Source organism: Pempheris klunzingeri, chromosome 13 (genome assembly GCF_042242105.1).
Source record: "Pempheris klunzingeri isolate RE-2024b chromosome 13, fPemKlu1.hap1, whole genome shotgun sequence".
In the NCBI taxonomy this organism is placed as follows: Eukaryota; Metazoa; Chordata; class Actinopteri; order Acropomatiformes; family Pempheridae; genus Pempheris; species Pempheris klunzingeri.
This window is the reverse complement of record NC_092024.1, coordinates 4,814,008-4,834,879: the sequence shown is the minus strand read 5'-3', so window position 1 is coordinate 4,834,879 and position 20,872 is coordinate 4,814,008.

The following is a 20,872-nucleotide window of genomic DNA, read 5'->3' as shown; positions in this document are numbered from 1 at the left end:
GCAGAAAATATATCAGACTCAAGACATGGTATATGTAACGTTAGCGTTAGTTCAGGCTAACTAGCTTACATTAACGCTACATCACCAGTTTCTCTGTCTGTCAGACTGTTTAGCTAACGTTAGCTTAACCCATTAGAACTCAGACCCATTTCTCTTTAAGGGAAAATTATGCTGGATATAAAACAGACTAGATGGACTACATAGAACACATTTCTTAAGTTATTTTGAAAAAAACACCCCTAGTGTCCAAGATCTGTAATGTTACATATATGTCACATTGGGCGTTTAGAGGAAATTTGTTATAGATTATATATGTTATTTGAAAATAAATCCACTTGACAGTTTCTTCATTAGAAACACAGTTGCCTTTTTATTTGCATTTCCAGAATATAAATCAAAATTACTTCTTTGTTAATAAGATTTAGCAACAATTATTTTATTCTAATTTGTTTTGCAGCACAAAAATGTGCAAACTGAACAATAAAACAATAAAAAAGCCCCATATTAGAGGTATTGTCAATAATAAGCTATTGCTGTAGAAAACTTAGCAACACATATGTACAGTAAACGTAAGACATGGTGCAAAACCAAAACACTGAAGTGGACCTGAACATTTGTACTATCCACACCATGTCTGCTCTATTGAAGCAATTTCTTTCCTCAGTGAAACAAAGTCGCACATCGCATTTGTCACAGAGGGTGGTGGTTGCATTGATTTTGCAGAATTTGCAGCGGCCACGTTTGTCACATTTCACAGGCCAGTGTGCAACGCTGTCAGAGCGAACATCATCTGGAACTCCAACACGAACTCTCTTGGGTGGTGGTGGTGGTGGAGGAGATGTGCCAGTCAGTGTTGGGCGACCTCTTCGTGAACACACCAGAATCAGGCTTGTGGCAACTTCTGCCTGGAAGCTTCTTTGTTTCAGTGGCTTTTGGACACCAAGTAATTTGCAGTCACTGCGGTAGACTAGCCATGCATTGACAAGGCCTAGCATGATGGTTTGCCAGAACAAGTAGAGGTACCACCTCCGTGACCTCATGTGGTACTTGCACCTTGCGACGCATGCATCATGGAGGTCTACCCCTCCCATGAATGTGTTGTACTCCTTCACAATGTGTGGCCTATTGACCTCCACAAATGTCTTGTCTGATTTGCTCCAGTGTCGAGCTTTGTCTTGGGGCACAGTGGCACAGGGTAACAGACTTGTTGTCATACTACTTGACAATGACAATGGGTTCCTCTTTCTCCATCTTGGCATCAAAGGATCCGCTACCTCTTTTAGCAAGACTTTTCTCATCTTCAAGCTGACAAGCAGCCAAGCGATTGCTACGAAGAGTTCCTACAAAGTAGATCTGTCGCTGAAGAAGCCTGTGCACCAGTTGTACTGAAGAAAAAAAGTTGTCAGCAAATATTTTGTAGTTCTGTTTTGATGGGAGCGTTTCACACAGTTTGACCACAACATCGCCTCCTATGCCAAGTGAAGTTTTTTTCCACCTTCGTAGACCATGAAATCACAGAGGATTCCAGAGGAAGAGCAGCGACCCAAAATTGTCAATCCCCAAGGGTGGGGCTTGCCTTTCACATACTGTCTTATTGGGCTGCGAGTCCCTCTGAAGGACACCATTTGCTCATCAATGGAGTTGTACTCCTCTGGTGTGATTTCCAGGCATTGTTTGCGAAACATATCAAGCCATGGGCGGATCTTCCAACACTTGTCCTGTGCATGCTTGTTTGATGAGTCAGTGTTGTCAGTGAAATGTAAAGATGCTAGCAGGGTCTGAAAACGGTTGCGTGACATGTTGTCAGTCACCATAGGACACCTTGTGTCATTTTCCCAGTATGAACGATATATATAAATCTAATAGAAGTGAATGTCCAGCAGCTGGGTAACATATTTCTTGCCTGAAATTCCCTCGCTAACAGCTTTTGGTGGACTGCTCAGGAGAAATAAGTCAAACTTTACATCGCTTTCTGAAACATCTCTGTTCATACAACGGTATTGCATTGTGGGACACAGTAGGTGAAGTAGACTGGTCCCATGCCTGCTGCAGAGTTTGCTTTTGTTTGCAAACTGTATAAGACAAACTACATTTAGGCCTATTCAGTACAAACTGCCAGTCTAGTATGTCATTTCCAGTACAGCCCTAGACTGTTGTTATGTTAAGGCTTTAGCCTCTTATGTGACCTCACAGATGATGTCACAGTTGGCCACCATGTTGGATTAGTGACCTCACAGATTATGTCACCAGTTGTCATATGGAAGATTGTAAATAGACCTTGAAAAGATCAAACCCACTGAGTTGGAGTCGACCCGGCTCCCTTAGATGGGATGATGCAGTGGGTGTCCCTCACCAACAGAGGCCTCGAGTTGAGCCGCCGAGTTTCTGCAGGGTGTTCCCCCCGCTGTCAGATTCAATCGGCGTGCAATATCAGGTATAGGGGAAGCCCCATCTTGACTCGTTTCCGTCGCGCTGCCTCTGTTTGTGTGCCGCCTGCATCATTCCATCTTCGTATTTACATTTCAGGTTTGAATTTTTATCTGGACTCGGGGCTTGATTTGTGGACCGCCACTTTGAAGCCTTGAGTCCCGCTGTACAGGCGTCGCCATATTGTTTTCATGGCCCTTGCCATCTTGGTTTTTAAGCACCAGAATTAATTGAGAATTGATTAAAGTGGAGCTGCTTGACAAACACAGTCATTGCAATTTGAAATATATTTATGCTAAAATACATTTATGCTTACCACTTCTACACTAGCATTTCACCAGTAGACAAAAGATTGTCCATTTTTCACAATTAACTCTTTTGACGAACATATAACATATTTTAACAATATTTTGTGGATATCAAATTAGCTAAGCTAGAAAATGTATAATGATGTCAGCTAAGCTGTTAAACCTTTGTGTAGTTTAGTTAATATTAGTTCACTCTTCCGGTTAATATTAACACTAGTTATATCTACCTACAGTATAGAACTAACTATAATACAGATGGGAAAATAAGTCAACCTGCCTACCGAACGTTACCTCTCTCAATAGAAGTGACGACATTTGAAAATGTTTTACTGACAATAATGATAGAAACAATATACTTAGGTGCTTGACGTTGTCGTCAGTCATCCAGCGTTACTTCTCTTTTGTCCTTTATCCACCAAAACTGTTTCAGCTTTTTCAGTTTTTGACAGGCGTTTATTATCATTTACCCAGAATCCTTTGGTGTTTACAATAACATACTCTATATATGTTTCACAGTATCTTACAGTACATATTATAATAAAATAGTTAAAATTACAGAAAACATTTACAGTGAAGGTAATGAAATCCAATATACTACTACAATATACAACATTTATAACTATATATTAACTTCAACAGCTTTCTTAAGTAATAGTGTCACAACGTTAATATGGAATCGTTTACAACATTACTTCTCTGAACTCACTAGTGTTGCTCTCCACAGGTTTTCAGCCCCATCATCTCGCCTTCTCTGTCGGTTGTGACAATTTTTCAAGCTCGTACCCTTCCAAGAAGTCACCGGCAGACAGAGAGCATCTCTCTGAGGCCCAGAAGAGCTCTCTTTACTTCCACACCACTATCACAATTCCATATCTCTCCCTCATCATCATTTACATTTTCAAATCTGCATTTTTCATATAGATCCTACCTTACTCTAATTTTAATATCACTGTTATTTCCCATGACACCTTTTGTTTTATTATACATTATGAATTTCTCTCTCTCTCTCTCTCTCTCTTTCTGTTACCACACCCCCCTTTTTCTCTCCCTTTCCTCTTCTAATCCCTGTGCCCACACTGCGCTTATGAGCTGAAATATTTTATCAGGTGGAACCCTCAGTCAAACTTATCATTTTAATCTCATTTCAATAAAAAAAATAATCTCTTTTCTTGGCTGTTTGACAGCAGTTAATGGTTTTTCGTTATCGTAAAAGAAACTTTGAGGACTGAGATAGACTGCCAAAAAAAATGCAAAAAAAAAAAGCCCTTGTATACTCCTTCCCTGATGACTCAAAGCATGCACTGAGAGCAGGTAACATACAAAGCAAGAGGACAAAAGCCTGCCGAGTAGATCATGCATGTGTGCAGATACACATATTCCTGCAGCCTCTGAAGCTCAGGGAAGCCCGTATTGTGATGCATTTTCTTCTTCTTTGTATTTACACATACAGCACGGTTACCTCTCAAACTGCGACAGTAACGTGTGTCCTCTTCCTTCATCAAAATGGCACGAAAGGTCCCATATCACACAAAATGCACTTTCCATTTATGTCTTTTCAACATAAATATGTGTCCCCGTTGTGACTACAGACCGCTAGAAACTGAGTAAACACCACCCTCTCTCTGTTTTTCCTGCTCCACCTTTCAGTAAATATGTGTGGGGAAAAAGCTCCATTTAGGTTTGGTTCCCTTTCCGATGTCATAAAGGGGATCTGTAATGTGATCTTCATGTGTCAAGTGACCTCCTCCAGCTCTTCAGCAGGCTGACCGTCCCCGCCCACTGATAACCCCCCCTGAATCTGCCTCGCTGTCTCCAAATACACCTATGAACCTAAAAATGAGCAGAATATGGGACCTTTAAAGGATGGTTTGCTGTTGTCATTCCTCATGCCACAAACAGATCCCTTACTAATATGATTCCAATGTGAGAAATAACAAGGTTTTATTTAACCCTTGTATGGTGTTCGGGTCTGTGGGACCCGTTTTCATTTTTTTTATCAAGAGCAAAATGATACGATTAATTATTTTTTCAAACTCAGACTCATTGGCCTTGGCTCATATTGATGAGTCTGAGTTTGAAAAAATGATTAATCGTATCATTTTTCTTTTGAAAAGGGGAAGCGTTTTGGTATGGTGGTTAGCACTGTTGCTTTGCAGAAAGAAGGCTCTAGGTTTGAATCTGCCAACCAGCTGCTTTGCACTTTAAGCCTTGCAGTGTGGAGTTTGCATGTTCTCCCTGTGCTTGCGTGGATGGAACAGAACATAAATACAGATCTCAAAATAAATACCCACAATATTAATGACAAGACAGAAAGACAACACAAAAGCACGCAACACACATCTACCAATGTGTAAAACCAATCAGCTCAACTTCATTTTCTACCTTCATATCTGAGCAACTTAAATGAAATATGAAATTCACATGCACCATCCATAACCTTCACCATGCACCATCAAGTACACCCACCTTTTATCATTCACCAACTCAAACCTCCACATTACTATCAGGGCCTTCAGCTTCTGACACAGTTATTATGTCCCAGCGTGCTGCCTTGTTGTCCACCTGCCCCACACATAAAATAAAGACACAGACAAAACAAAAAGGTCACTTTTTATTGATCTCTGTGTTTCATACTTCTCTCCATAGAATTTCAAATTTACTATGTTTACTATGGCTGTTGTCTTTTCTATGTTTAAATCATGGATAAAAATTATCATTTCTTTCTCCGGTGCAGTAATGTAGGAGGGGGCCGTTCCACATGTCCGCGCTGCTCACTGCGTCTTCGAGGGTGAGCCCAGTTACCCTGTGGGGGAGACTCATTCGGGCCTTCAGTGACAGTTGTAATGCAGATCTAACTGTTAAGTGCCTAAAGGCTCAATAACTTTTCGCTACGACAGTCTGCTCCAGCGGCTGCATTAAGCTCAGTGTCCCTGTATACACGTTGGTTCTTACAAGTGTATAAATTGTGCAGAGTTACATTTTGGTTGTGATCCCAAACTCAGCCAGTGAAAAGACCGGAAAATATGTCAGACTAAATATGAAGTTCCAGCCATTAGGCAGCCTAGCTTAGCATAAACACTTGGAGTAATGAGCCTGGTGAAGAAGTACATCCACCATGTAGCAGCTCGCTACAAACAATGTACATTTCTACATTTCACTTTTTGTTTGGATTAAACAAACATGATACAAAGCGTAAATTACAGGGCGTTACAGGTGCTGGTATTCTAATATTTTTACTTTTGGACAGAGCCAGATGAGCTATTCAGTCTTCTCAACCAACTTTCAGCAAGAAAGTCAAAAAGTGTATACCTCTGAATGTCTGGACTCCCCCCCCACCTGGTGCATTTCACTTCCTCCAAAGCTGTCACTGTAGCATCATGCCCTCAGATCTGTTGGTGTACCGGAGACGTCCTTAACTCAACGTCCTCCTCCTGTTTCTCCTTCACTCAGCATCCGTCCGTCCCTGTCGCTGTCCTCCCTGTCGACCTCCTGGCAGCCTATTAGAGGCACTGGGGGCACATTCCCTGACAGACAATTTGTTAAGTAAATGAAACAGATGTCTTGCTGTAGTTGTTTTTCTTTTTTCTTTCTCGGTTTTTGGGCAGAGTGTGCTCCCATGGGGAACAGTGGATGGGTATGGGTGGTAGCGGGGAGGAGGGGAGTGGGAGCTGTCCAGGGGGTCACACTGAATTCACCCCAAGGGTGGTTGGAAGGAGGAGGAATAACAAGGCCCTAGTGGTGCGCCTGGGGACCCGTGAACATCATTCACATCTCCCCATAATCATCAAGGCCATGCTAGGATGCCTCCTTAATTTACATAATACCGTCCCCACGCTTTTACTCCAGCTATCCATCACGGCCAGGATGAGGGGATGAGGCCCTCTTCTCCCTTCTTCTCTTTCTCCCTCCGTCTTTCTTTCTCCCTCTGATTGTGCCTTGTGTTTATCTGCCCAAGCACAAAAGATTGATTCCCCACTGTTTCTCCCACTTATGTTCAGCAGATATGAATTTTCACGGGATGATGAAGCACCGAGTCAGCTAATAATAAACAGAAAGCACATATTCAACAACAGAGGGAAGAAGGGGTTGGGGGGTGTATGTGTGTGTGGGGGGGGTCTGTCTGTGTTTGGCTGATGAGGAGAGATGGATGTTGTGGGGTGAGAGACTCGGGAAGGTACTCTGGAGAAAGTTGAATTAAAAATACACTTCTTTTTTTTTCTTTCAGTCACTCCTTTAAAATCTAATTGTTTCACGGGGAGGGGAGGGGGGGATATGACAGAAGGGAGACTGGGAGGACACACAGGACTGTTTGTTTCATTGTTTTTAACCCTGCACTGTCAGAAAGCAGACTGAGATCTGCACCAGGTTAGTGTGTGGGGGATTACAATGATACTACAAATCTGGTGCCGTGATACATGAATAAATTATTCATATTACAGTGAAATGAGTGACAGGAGCCCACTTATGGTTTGAATTAAAAGTAGGATCAACTGTGAGCTGCAGTCATTGATATTTGGAAAGCAAACACTGACTGTGCTTAGGATGATCTGAGCCGCTCCAGCAGAGCTATTACTGCCATATTTCTAACCCTATTTTGTTGCTGCTGTGTTTTTCACAGTTTCACCACTAACTAGCTAAGCGTGTTGTTGTTGTCGAGTCTTCTGACCTGGGGAGGCAATTCAGGTGAATCCACAGTCCAAATAGTACACATTCTCAGCACTCATCTCCTTCTTCTCTGAGATGCATCCTTTTTTTTTTTAGCACCACATGTACGAGCACACATTTACATTGCAATGACATTTCCTGTCAGCTTTTTAGCATCTTTTAGCTCATTGTTTCGGACGAGTGGCTCGCCAGCAGACAGAGAAGGTTAGCATCTGTCTGGTGAAACCTAACCTGTGGGGTGTTTAGTAGCTAAATTTTTTTTACAAAGGTTAGTGCTAAAGAGCTAAAAGAAAGAGTGATTAGACTTAAGTTCATCAGGTGGACACAGACACAACTAAATAAATCCCAATGCTGCCTGATGAATGTGTCAACAAGCAAAGGTTTGCTAATACGTCAGCCTTATTAGATGATAATATGTTGTGTTGACTGCTTGTCCAAGCGGCCAAAATAATCAATTAAAGCAGCTTCAAAGAAATGGTTTGATATGCTTGATTGTTCCTTTAAGGTGGACAGACTAGATTTTATGAATGTGGTGGGGATAAGATTTGATATCTTTGGACTTGTTGACCCAAGCCTTCTTCATGCTTATCAACATGCTCATCTCACTGTGGTTTTTGAGGCATGCGTTTGTCAAACTCACTACACACCCTGTCCTCATTTGGTCCAGGATTCTGTAATCTATTGTTCTGGTGCAAAAGCAGGAATTCTATGCCATGAAAACATGTTTTTTTTTTACTTTTGAACATCTTAAAATGCAGGTGTTAAAAAAACACAAATGTTTAGTCATGGACGGATGAGACCATGTCATTGACAGTGCTGAAATTTAAAATCTCAATATCCAGCAGCGCAGGCCTTTAACTTGTGTGGTATTAAATCAGAGCGCTGTGTGTGCGAGTGCACAAGGCCATGTCTGGTTCACAGAGGACATTACCATAAGTACCATTACTGTCAGAAAGCATGAGATCAGTATCAGTGAAATATTCCACTGCCTCTGCTACAGCATCTGCCTTGACTTACAACACCCCTGCCCTAATACTGACATTTCTAGCACCGACACCCACTATACAGTTTGCTACCAGAAGTAATGTGGCAATTTCTTAAATATCATGGCATGTTGTCAATTCAGTCACAGCTTCATTCATTCATTCTGCTTTATATGAGCCACACTTCCATTTTTAGGGACCAACAGCCTGGTAGTCTGGTATGGTTGTTGTTCTGAGACCAATGAAAGACAAACTCAGGATCTATGTGGATCTCACACCACTGAAGAGAAAACGTCTCATTCTACCAGCAGTTGACCAAACATTGGCAATGATGTCAGATGCAAAAGTCTTCACAAAACTGGATGCTCGATCTGGATTTTGGGCAAATCCCATTAACACCAGAGTCACGACCCCTCACTACCTTCATCACTCCTTTTGGAAAATACCTCTTCAGCCACTTATCCTTTGGCGTTGCATTAGCTCCCAAAATTTTCAAAGAAGGATGTCACAGATGTGCAATAGTTTTGAGGGTGTGGTATGTCATGCAGATGCAGATGTGTTAGTGTATGGACGGAACAGACAGGAACATAACTAAACTACAGAAGATGCAGGACGAAGGCCTCACTTTACGAGAAGTGTGAGTTTGTTAAGGGGCAAATAATCTTTGCTGGTCACAAGGTTTCTGCAAAAGTCATCGAGCCAGATCTAAACAAAGAGCTGCCCAGCTGAAGAGACGTCAGCAGCACTGCAAGAGGATCTGGATCCTGGACTTCCTGTCCGGACAGTCAGAACAGGCACACCACCTCTAAGCCCACCACAGTGAGCAGAGGATTGCCTTGAGGGTGTGTACTGAGCCCACTGTTTTTCACACTGTGGGTATGTGACTGTTCTACCCAACACAAACCACATCCTGAAGTTTGCTAAAACACCTCAGTTGTAAGACAAGACAGCAAACAGAAGTGAGGAGCTGACAGCCTGGTTCAAAACACACAATCTCATCCTGAAAACAGACAAAACTAAGGAGATGATAGTGGATTTTAGGGGGGGCACTTCCGGTCACCACCTACTAGTGATCAACAGTGGATCTGTGGTAAAAGGGTAAAGTGCACCAGGTTCCTGGGTGTGCATCTAAATGATGACCTGACTTCCAGCGACAATACAACAGCCATCACCAAGAAGGGACAACAGTGTCTCCTCCTCCATATACTGGACCTCCCCACTCCAGCTCTGACTTTTATCGAGGAACCATTGAAAGCATAAGCCCCTTTCCACTGCAGGAACTTTTATCAGACCTGGGATTTTGAAAACCTTTTTTTCAGATTTCCAGGAATTCTTGAGGGGCGGGGCTGTGTGCTGAAGAAAGCTGATTGGTGGAACACACATGCAGTATCCCACACTTCCGCTAACTTGTTTATTTCATTTCTACAAGCTTCATTTCATTTGTGTTTTGATCATTTCGAAAACGAGGACCTACTTGAAGTGGACAGACGATGAGGTCCAGGCTCTTTTGAGCGTATTTGCAGAGGAAGAAGTTCAGCGGGACTTCGAATCAGCAACTCGAAACGACCAAGTCTATGGAAGAATAGCCGACAAGCTGGCGGAGCTAAATGTAGGGCACACGCCGAAACAAATTCATGAAAAGTAGATGAAACTTAAGCAAGATTATAAGAAGCTAAAGGACCACAACAGTCTCTCCCCCATACGTCATCAGCCTGATTTGAATAAATGTTCCAGAACTTTGAGGTATGGTGGAAACGTAAACCACACAGATTACCAGGAATTCTTTTACTCAGGTAAATAAATTCCTATATATAAACTTCCTTTTAACTATGTTTCAAACCCATATTTATTCTACCCATGCACTGAATGTTTTAAATGGGTCACACACTGTGGTTTTGTGAAATGCTATTTTGTTGTTAAGTCAATGGAGTAGTCAACCACTTGCCCTTGCCGCATGCCCATTAGTCCCCTTATAGTTTCAGAGCTGAAGGCCCCCAAGCCAAACACCTTGCGTAGTGTGCTGGGTCCATGACTGGCCAGAGTGTACTGTCAGGGTGTGTGGTAGGACCCAAACGCAGCACAATCACAAAGAAAAAGTTGTAATGTCCTTTAATTTTACTCTCAGCAGGTGAAGCGATGCACAGATAATAATAAACAGAAAGCAGGTGAGTATGGACTTGGTTCTGGTAATTATACACAGTTCAATCCCCCGGCAGTCTGAGCCTATAGCAGCATAACTAGGGGCTGGTCTAAGGCCTGATCCAGCCCTAAACTATAGGCTTTATCACTAAGGAAGGTTTTTAGTCTACTCTTAAATGTAGAGATGGTGTCTGCCCCCCGAACCCAAACTGGAAGGAGATTCCACAGGAGAGGAGCCTGATAGCTGAAAGCTCTGGCTCCATCACTACTTTAGAGGACTTTAGGAACCACCAGTAGGCCTGCATTCTGGGAGCACAGTGCTCTAGTGGGGTAGTACGGTACTATGAGCTCTTTAAGATATGATGCAGCCTGAACATTAAGAGCCTTGTAGGTGAGGAGAAGGATTTCTCGTCAGAACACGAGCAGCAGGGTTCTGGACCAGCTGGAGAGTCTTTAACGACTTATTGGGGCTGGTGTGCTCGGAGATCAGCTGGCTGACTTTGGGTCATAACTGCTGGTGCTGATAAGCTTGGTTCAGGCAGGGCTTCGTGCCGCTGCCATGAAACAACTGTTACAGGTACATAAGGTCTGAGGCGTCCAGACCCCTCAGGTCAGCTGATGCAGGTCTATTCAGTGTTCCCAGAATCAGAACCAAGCAAGGTGAATCAGCTTTTAGTTTCTATGCACCCCATCTATGGAACAAGCTTCCTGAACACCTAAGCTCTGCTAAAACTATCAGCACATTTAAAACAGGCCTTTAAACATTACTGTTTACTGTGGCTTTAATTTGTAACTATTTATACACATTTTTATTGTCTTTTAATGCATCTTCTCTTAACCTTTAACTATTTATTTTCATGTGCTTTTATTATCTTTTAATAAAAGATTATGTGCTTAACAGGGATTATGTCCCTGTTAAGCACTTTGAATTGCCTTGTGTCTTAAAGGTGCTATACAAATACATTTGCCTTGCCTTGCCTTTTAAAACCAGATTTTGCCTTAAAGATTTCACCCCTTAACTGTCTCCTTTTCTCATAGAGTAATTCCTTGTTACCAGTGCAAAAGCCCCCTTCCTTTTACTCAGATACCCAGAACTTTTCACAGTTTTATTTTCGGACACTGTGTCTTCACAGAATTTGATATATGATGTAATTGTGTCAGTGAGTTCATCAGCATTCTGGCGTGAAAGAAAATTTCAGTTGGTCACCTCAAAGCAGTCCTTGAGTTGGTCTTTACATCTTCAATGACATGAAACGATTTGGTGACCATAGATGGAGATAGGCGTGAGACAAAAGGTGTATGTACGCATTGTCAGGTAAGCACACATAGATGAAAGAACACGTTGGATGGGGTTGTGGGAGTATGTGGGAAGTGTATTTGCAATCTTCCACAGGTTTAAATTAGTGAATTCGTGAAAGTCACTTTGGCAGTTACATGGGGCCTAAAATACATCAAAGGGGAGGAAGCCTGGCTGCAGCTATGCTGGGACGATAAACTATGACTATGATAGGCCCACACACCTGTCAATCAACCACATCAATCACACCTCAAAACATAATTCAAATCCTGTACTAATACTGTGATGTTACGCAGAGACTCCACTCCAGTCAGAGAGATTCTGAAGCATTTCGATAGCAACTTCACCTTTAATGGGTTGGTATAGCTGCTGTTTGATGGAGGAGGCGGATAGAAGTAGGCAGGATTAGACAAAGGGAGATGATGTAAGTGATAAGGGAGGTGGAGGTAGGCTGGAAGATAGACGCAGATAAGTAGAAGCAGATAAATAGATGATATGAACGGGATGACACATGTAAGTGAAGAGAGAGAAGCAGGTTGGCAGCTCTTAGGTGGAGACAGTTGGTTAAGATAGGCAGAGTTAGGCAGAGGCAAGAAGGGATAGGTGGAAGTATGCAGAGATAAAGTGGATGCAGATGTGGAAGGGAATGAAGTGTGATAAATTGGAAAGCGAGTACACTGAGTGTAAGGAAGAGTGACAGGAAAGGGAGACAGACAGGGAGACCTTCAGAAGAAGAGAGAGGAAGGAGAAGAGAGAGAGAAAAGTCCAGTCACAACTGAGCCACTAATAACCCTCTCTCCATAACCCAACTCTGCCCTTCCATGTTAACATACTGTGAACTGAGCACAAGTGACAAAATCAATCCATCACTGCCGCCCGCCGACCGGCATAGAAAGGGACAGAGGAGCTAACAGAAATTGATGACATCCCTGCTCGAATTTTACACCGTTTCGGCCACGGCAGCGATTGAAACAGACAGAGATTTATAGTCCAGCCGGGGACCGCGGCTATCCTTGATTGCCTCTTTTTTTTCCCTCCCTTCTCTTTCTGCCATGAAGCCCCTTTTTTGCATATTTATTCCCAAGCTCATCAAGAGTGAGTAGACGTATCAGAGTGACAATCTTATTTCACCTCTGGGGGAGGCAGTGGTGGTGGAGGATGGAAGGTTACATCCTACACTTCAGATGAAAGCACAGCCGCCCGTCCTGCTGCCTTCCTTTTCTTACTGCAGCTACACTTATCATTTTGATGTGATTTTTGAAATCTGACTCTAAAGACGAGATTTAAAGTGATCTAATGAGTCCGCAGTGGGCTGAATTATTAAAATAGGGGTCACTCTCGTTCGCTTTACATGCAGTAGCTTGTGACTTTGAAGTCAGACCGTGTGCGGACCATGTAGAGTTTAGATCAAAGTATGACCACTTCCACATCAGGTTCAGAGGAGCGAGGCTGGAGGCTTGTAGGACTGTAGAGCCTAAAGCAGGACTGGAGCTGAGGGGAACATTGGAAAAGGAAGCTAATTGCCGGTCTAGATATTTACTCAAGAGTATGCCTCCCTTTCTGACACACAACTGATGTAATTGGTTGCCGGCATCATTCGTCAATATATAAGATGTTTAAAGAAGCGACTGGATCTGAAGATTTCAGATGATCACACTCTCTGTGCTTTCATCTGTCAACACCAGCCGACCCAGAGTGGAACGGGCCTGGTCGCAGATACAGTCCTAATGTGGGTCCATGCCCATGGGCGCCTAGTTATCGTTAAAAGTGGGGGTGCATGATTAGTGACGGGCAAGGGGAGGTAAATGGCAGGAAATTGTTAATTTGATTAACATCTGAAAATGTCATTTCCTGCGATACAGAGCCTTCAATGATGACCAATAAAGCTGATCTTTCAGTGTAAAGCTCGATTGAAACCGTACCATAGAATATTAGTTCTTTATTGTGTTCTGTTCTAGGTTTAGCGCTGAACGACTGATTAAATGCCGTCTCGTCTCCACGTTATGTCGATATTTCATAGTTGGCCTAAACAAATCGCTAAGCTACATACCTCATCTGGACATATTTCCACTCCAAACCAAGCTTTTGTTGTGTTTGCCGCCTGATGTCACACATGCATTTCAGTTTCTAATAACTTTAAACCCTGAAAATGTAACTCTAAACCCTAGAAAAGTCATCCTGAAGAACACTAGCCTAATTCCTCGTTCACACTGTGTGTGTGTGTATGTGTAGGGTTTGTGTGCGTGCGTGTGTAAAAGTAAACTATCAACATCCAATCGCGTCCATGCGTTATTTGTATCTTTAAAAATCGTGTTGAGGCTGCATGTCCACTGTCAGTTGGCTTCATTCCATTTAGATTTGCACACACCTGTATCTTTGAACTTTTTTTAAACAATAAAGCACTCAAACGTTCAAACATCACATTTTGTACAATGGCCGTATAAACGGGATGAAGATGAAGATCATTTTACACTTCACATCCCTGATTTAATCCCTGCACTTGTCACTTTCATAGATTTCATCAAACTGGACTTCAGACTATGAATTGTATCCAACTTCCACTGTTACACTATTATTTATCCACATGTCACATTTTATGTTTGCTTTTGTCACCCACATATATTTAATAAATCTACACCTCCTTTGTTTATCCATAGTACAGTCCATATATCCTTTGTACAGTCAATATTTCATCTCAAGTTTCTTCATTTCATAACTATGAGCCGACTATTCCACTCTTCATTTCAATATTGTTCTAGTTTATTTATTTCTACTTGATTTATTTCATTCCATGAAGTGTGCCTTCAAAGTGCTCTCTGAAACTAGACCTGGGTTGCCCTGTGTCCATGGAATAAGAAAATTAAAAGTTTGTCATAGAGCTAAACCAAATACATCGTTAGAAAGGTGTCGGACTGGTGAGTAACTTAGATCAATATGAAGTTTCTATATGGCTGCTCCGCCTGCTCCACTGCTCAGGCACCTGTGTCTACGCCTTAAAGTTCTGGCTTCTAGATTTCTATCGCAGGTTTGGGTTCTGTACACGGTCTACAAATTCTTTTTTTTTAAAGGCATGATAAGAATCTCCTCTCCTCCTCTTTATGCTCAGTGCTTTTTTGAAAAGAAATCAAATTGATGAATAAATGTTTTGTGTTATGGATGCATCCAAACAACCAGTTGCTTTTGTAGCATCCTTCATGACTTTGTCAGCTGTGTCATTGTGTTTGTTTGTTCTTGCGTTCATTTGAGGGAGAAGGACAAAAAAAAAGACAGAATTCTTTTTTTCTACTTTGCAAAAAAACCAAGGCATACACCTCTCACTTGTGCCTTATGACTCTGAATTTATGTGACTATTAGATCAGAAGAAACAAATTGGACAAGAAAAAGGTTGTACAGCTTCTCCCTCTGTGTTGTTGTGCCAGCATGCGATTCAATGTATGCTGTAAGCGTTACAGAACCTGGTAACACAGGTTCAACTTTCTAAGATCACCACTGTGACTTTTATGGTTCAGTGAGTGGCACCTGTTCAAACATGAGACCATGAAACATGCAGACGTTTCCACACATTTCCAAACTGAATATTATTAAGTTAATAATAGAGTGCATGTCTGAAGTAGTGCTGTAGTGCACCTGGACCTCTCGCTGAATACTTGATCGGATGACAAAAGCCACACTGAAGCGACAAGGGAAAGCGTGTATTTATCCGCCTGCGTCTGACCTGCGGGAAGAGGTAGTTTTCCATATTCACTGGGTGATGACAGCATTCACGGCAGGCTTGACTTGTGCTGTTTTGGCTTTTAGCACCTTTTTTGCCCACTGTTAAATGTAGGAAGCTAGAAGTCAGGGTTGGGTTTGCTTTCAGCCTGTGCGAGGAAAAGCCCTGTGTCACGTCATAATCTATGACTGAGATCTCGTCCTTAAGTGTCTTTATTTGTGTGCTGGAAAAGGAGAAATCATGACAGTTTCTCTTTATTGTGTTTGCAAGCTGTTTTTCTGTTATTGCAGAGCTCTGTACATAATTTTGTCTATTTGTGTGTGAGTGACTGACTTTGTTGTCTGCAGCTGTCGTCTCAACTAGGATGTCGGAGGGGGCGGGCGTCGGGGTGGGGGGTGACTCTCAGTCATGCTTTGAGGGTTTTACGAGTACTTATGGAAAGTATAAATTTCACGGGCAATGCCGAGCTGCAGCCAAACGGTGCTTGACAGCAGCGTTACTGTGACGGCCACAGCAGTTAGCCTGACAGCAAATTGATTAGAATAATTCAAATGTGATGAATAACTTTCATCATGTAACCACATAGTCCGGTGAGTGCGCCATTCGTTAGGTCTTCTGGGGTTTATGATGGGACTGTGCACTGGAGAGAGACAACACATCAAGGATATGTATTACACCAAACATCTTTGTCGCAAATGGAAATGGCTCCATACTCACTGTGTGACAATTGTCATGAAAAACTGGAGCCGTTGGGAATTAGCGTCTTGTCAGAGCCGTACTTTGCTCTTCTGAATTCGTGTCTTGACATTACTGTAAACAGGACTGACGTTCAGGCTCCTTGACTGTGGTGTGAGTCTGGAAATGAGAGATAGTGATGGCAGTGAAGTACAAACGTCAAGGGACTGAGTTATTTCCACAACTGTGTCCAACATGTAAGCAGACAAAAAGGGCAAAGGTCAAATATATAGAAACATACACTACTCACAAAAAGTTAGGGATATTCAGCTTTCAGGTGAAATTTCAGGATGAACCTAAAATGCATTCTAACCTTTCCAGGTGAACTTAATGTGACCTTCTCTAAACTTTTGAATGCACATGTCCAACTGTTCAGTGTCTCAGTACTTTCTGCACCAGCTGCTGTTCTCTAACAAGAAGCTTAACAGCAAAATTCACAACAGGTTTGATCCATGAATCCACCAATACATTTCCTGCTTCAGTTAGAATTGGTATTTAAACAGTCCTCCTCATCATGCTGTTCACATTCTGACATCATGAGACCAAGACGACACCTAACAGTTGATCAGCAGCACCTCAACACTGGAGGCTTCAAACAGGAAGTCCTCAGACGGAGGTGTTCACTGAGCTTAGAGGGTCACAGAGTGTCATCAGGAGGTTGTAACAGTGATACAGAGACTGGAAGAGTCACAGAAAGGAGAGGAGTGGACGTCCTTTGGCCACATCCCAATTTATTGAGAAACTGAAAATGTTTTGTTGTGGTATACCTACCACTGTTGTTAGATTTTCTTTCAATAAATTGTTTAAGATGAAGAAATCACCATTGCATGCTGCTACATAAATGCCCTACTTTCATGATATAATATCACTGTAGCATTCACTTTTTACATTTTCCATAAATTTCACCTGATCCCTAACTTTTTGTGAGTAGTGTATTTTGTCTTGTTCATATTTCCATCACTTAAAAAGTAAATCTGCATTATTATCTCATGCGTATCACCAAAAGTAGTTAACTCATAAGTTATATTCAGTTGAGCTGAAGCTGTCAATGTTAAAGGCCCTGAAAACTACATAAAGTAGGAAGCTTTAAGAAAAAGCGTTTTACTGGATTACTAGAAACCCTCAGCTGATGGGCTTCATCAGGACTGTGTGGTTTCAGGAACTCTCCTTGGCGCCTGACGGTACGTGACATCACGTTTGTTGAACCCACATAAATCTGATGTGTGACATAATCAAAACTTTGGCTTGTCGTACATTACAAGCTCATGATAAAACCTTTACTGGTGTTTATCGTGCAGTGAAACGAACACGTGCTGTTGTGAAATGAACGACTGACCCCAGTGTCAAGTTCTGGATTATTGAGTGGAGTTATTGAGCAGAGCAGCGTCCCAGCAGTGTGTGTTTGTCTTTTCACCCAAATCGACCACAGTCATTAAATAACACTGAGACACTTCCATTAAAATAAAAACACGCACACTTACTGGTGTGTATCAACGAGATTTAGAAAAAAAAACACTTGGCCACCAAATTTATACGCACTTTGTACTACTGTGAGCTTGCAGTTCATCCATTATTGTCCTTAAATCATAGGCCTCATGAGTATTGCTGGGCCAGATGTATCCCACATATGAGTGACAGAGGCAGTGCTGGTAATAGTAGATAACAGTGCCGGTACTCAAGAAGGGGACAAAGCACTGTTAAACTGCAGTATTTCACCATTTATCTTATGTTAAGTCTCAGTTGTCACAACAAAGTCAGCTTCTACCGAGAAGATGCAACTCTTGGTAGCATTGTGGGAAATGTAGGCCCCAGGTTGTGACAAGGAATAAGAGTGTGGCTGCATCGGTTTGGAAAAAAAAAAAAAAATCCATTGTGAGTGTGTAACCCAAAATACACAACTTAAAGGGAAAAACACTAAATCACAACCTCAGCTCCCAGAATACACCTCTTAACATTCAGCGCTCATTACTGAGTGACTTACAGAGCGCTGAATCAATGCTGCGTGTGTCTACAAGACCGCTGATGAGCTTATGGCGGGATAAAAAGTCACTCTGCGTGCTAGTTGAGCTTTTGAGGCAAAAAAAACTAGAAACGTCGTGTTCTGTGTTGAGAGTTTTGCAAATTGAAAACTTGACAACTTGAAAAATACTATATTAACAATTCGCATGCGAAAAAATAAGAAACATTCTGCCAAATTCTGCGCAGAGCGTTGCTGGACAGAGGAGCAATGAGCAGAAATGTCAGTCAGAAGTCAGAAGTGCAGACAGCAAACGATACAGCCGACACACACAGCATCAGACTTTGAAAGTGCAGTGCAGTCAGTGTAGTCACTCCCTTGTACATTCGGTGCTCAGTCCACCCAGGCTCTGGTTTAATTGGTGAGCAGACCGAGGAACTGACGAGGCCGTTCAGTCGAGCCCTTCTGACTCGAAACCGTCTGTCAGATGGCAAAAGATAAAAAAAAAAAAATGATAGGAGTCAGATGTATATTTTATATTTTATAATATTTTACTGTACACAGCTTGACAACTTGACTCGAGCCTTTGACCCACAGTTTGTGAGCAGGATCTGATCGATATGTGCGGATAAAGCAGCGACCACATAGATGATCAAATCTGTACGGGAGGAAACTAGTTCGGTGTGCTTGCTCTGGACAGTAACGGGCGGAGGAGACAAAATCAGTTCTTATAATGTAACATGCAGGTGAGTAATGCCTCAGTGCAGCTGCTGGTTATTAACTTTTAATCAGATGCTTTACAGCGACAATGAGAAGAGTTGGTACACTCTGAACATTGTTGAACAGTGCTCCACAAGAACACCAGACAGGAGTTCCACTGTCCCTGCACCGGTCACAACATCCGAGCGTCTAAAATCCAGAGAAATGTGGTTCGTAAAAACCCTGAGTGATGTTACTGAAGGCTTCACCGAAGACTCCACATCTCCATGTACACGTTTGTCTCTCCAAGTAATAATCAGTGACATTTTCATATGAATAAATGTCAGCATTGCTGCTTTTCTGCCACTGCTTGCTATTACACAGCAGGGAGTCAACCTATAGCCAGTTCATCAAAGCTTTTACAGATGCTGCTGTAAACACCTGGTGTCTGCAAGCTCTTTCCTGGAACCCCACCACCACCGCCACCGCCACCGCCACCACCACCAAAAAAACTACAAGACGCAGCGATGCAGTTAAAGTTTGCTTTATTGAAATGCAAACAGGAAGCATGTTGTTAGTTGGCAGATGATGATGTTTGGCTGCATTAGGATTTGGGCAGTTTTGTCTCATCATTGTCAGACAATTGTCAGAGATGAAACCACCAGCTATATTTTACAACAAAAGAAAAGTGCAAAAAGTGAATTTGCTGAGTAGAACAGTCTTTACTTTTCTTCTTCTCTGACGCCGTGTGCACCCTGTGAGTTGGGAACCACCGGTTTATCTTCCACGCTGAATGCAGATAAAAAGTAAAAGGACCGTCCTTGATTGGCTTGTGAACACTACGTGTCAGCATCTCCTCACACACCCAGTCACACAGTCGTGCGCCCCCCCCCCCCCTCCCTCCCCTTTTCCTAACGCCACTCAAAAGCAGCAGCCCGCCATCACACGTATCTGCATCCTGTGCAATTTGTCACCGCCGCATCTCACGCCATCATTGGCTGTTGCCAAGCAACCAGTGTGTCTAACAGACTATTTCCCATGATAAATTAGCTGGGCTGTTACTATGCCAACAGAATTTGTTACTTAATTAAACTGATTTGGATCACAATTGGCTGGAGGGAGAGAGAGAGAGAGAGAGAGAGGCATACTCTCACAAAGAGAAAGTGAAGGAGAGAGAGGGAGGCCGTGACGCACACACACACACACACACACACACACACACACACACACACACACACACACACACACACACACAGGGGCCAAGGAAGTGAGATGAGACAGAGAGAATCCACAGAGGAATGACTGTTATTAGATAGGCTGAGATATTGAAACGGTCAGGCTTTGCAGATGAGGGCAACAAAAGAAGAAAGGTGGAAAAGGAAAATGCAAAGAAAAAAAACTGGATCCATCTGGAATTAACGGCTTGACGCCATCAGAGGTGATTCATTTTTTTCTGTCTGTTCTTAAGAGAGATGCATTTTCCCTGACAACAAATGTGCTTCTTTCTTTCTTTCTTTTTTTTTTTCTTCTATTCTACTTTTATTCAAATGAGCTGTGGGCAGGTCAGGCTGCTCAGGTGGTGTGGATCTCTCCCCACCGTGGTTCAGCATTAAAGATGTGCTGCTGGGGACAGACAGGAGGCCTTCTGCCGATGTGACCGAATGACAGAGGTCAAACCTGACTCATAACTTTTACTCTCTGTCAAAGAATAGCTGTTGATGAGCGCCTAATTTCAGAGGCTGACCCCTATGATGTCTGGAAGCAGCGGACCACGCTTTACTCTTGAAATGCACCCCCACCCCCCTCCTTTTCTCACCATACTGCTGCTGCAGCTCAAGTGGTCCGGGCAATTGCATTGTGTAGCGTAGCGTACGCCACCAGCAGGCTTTGACCGCTAAGCGAAGAAAAGAGAGAATGGCAGAACAATTTGGGCGTCGGAGCAGGACCAAA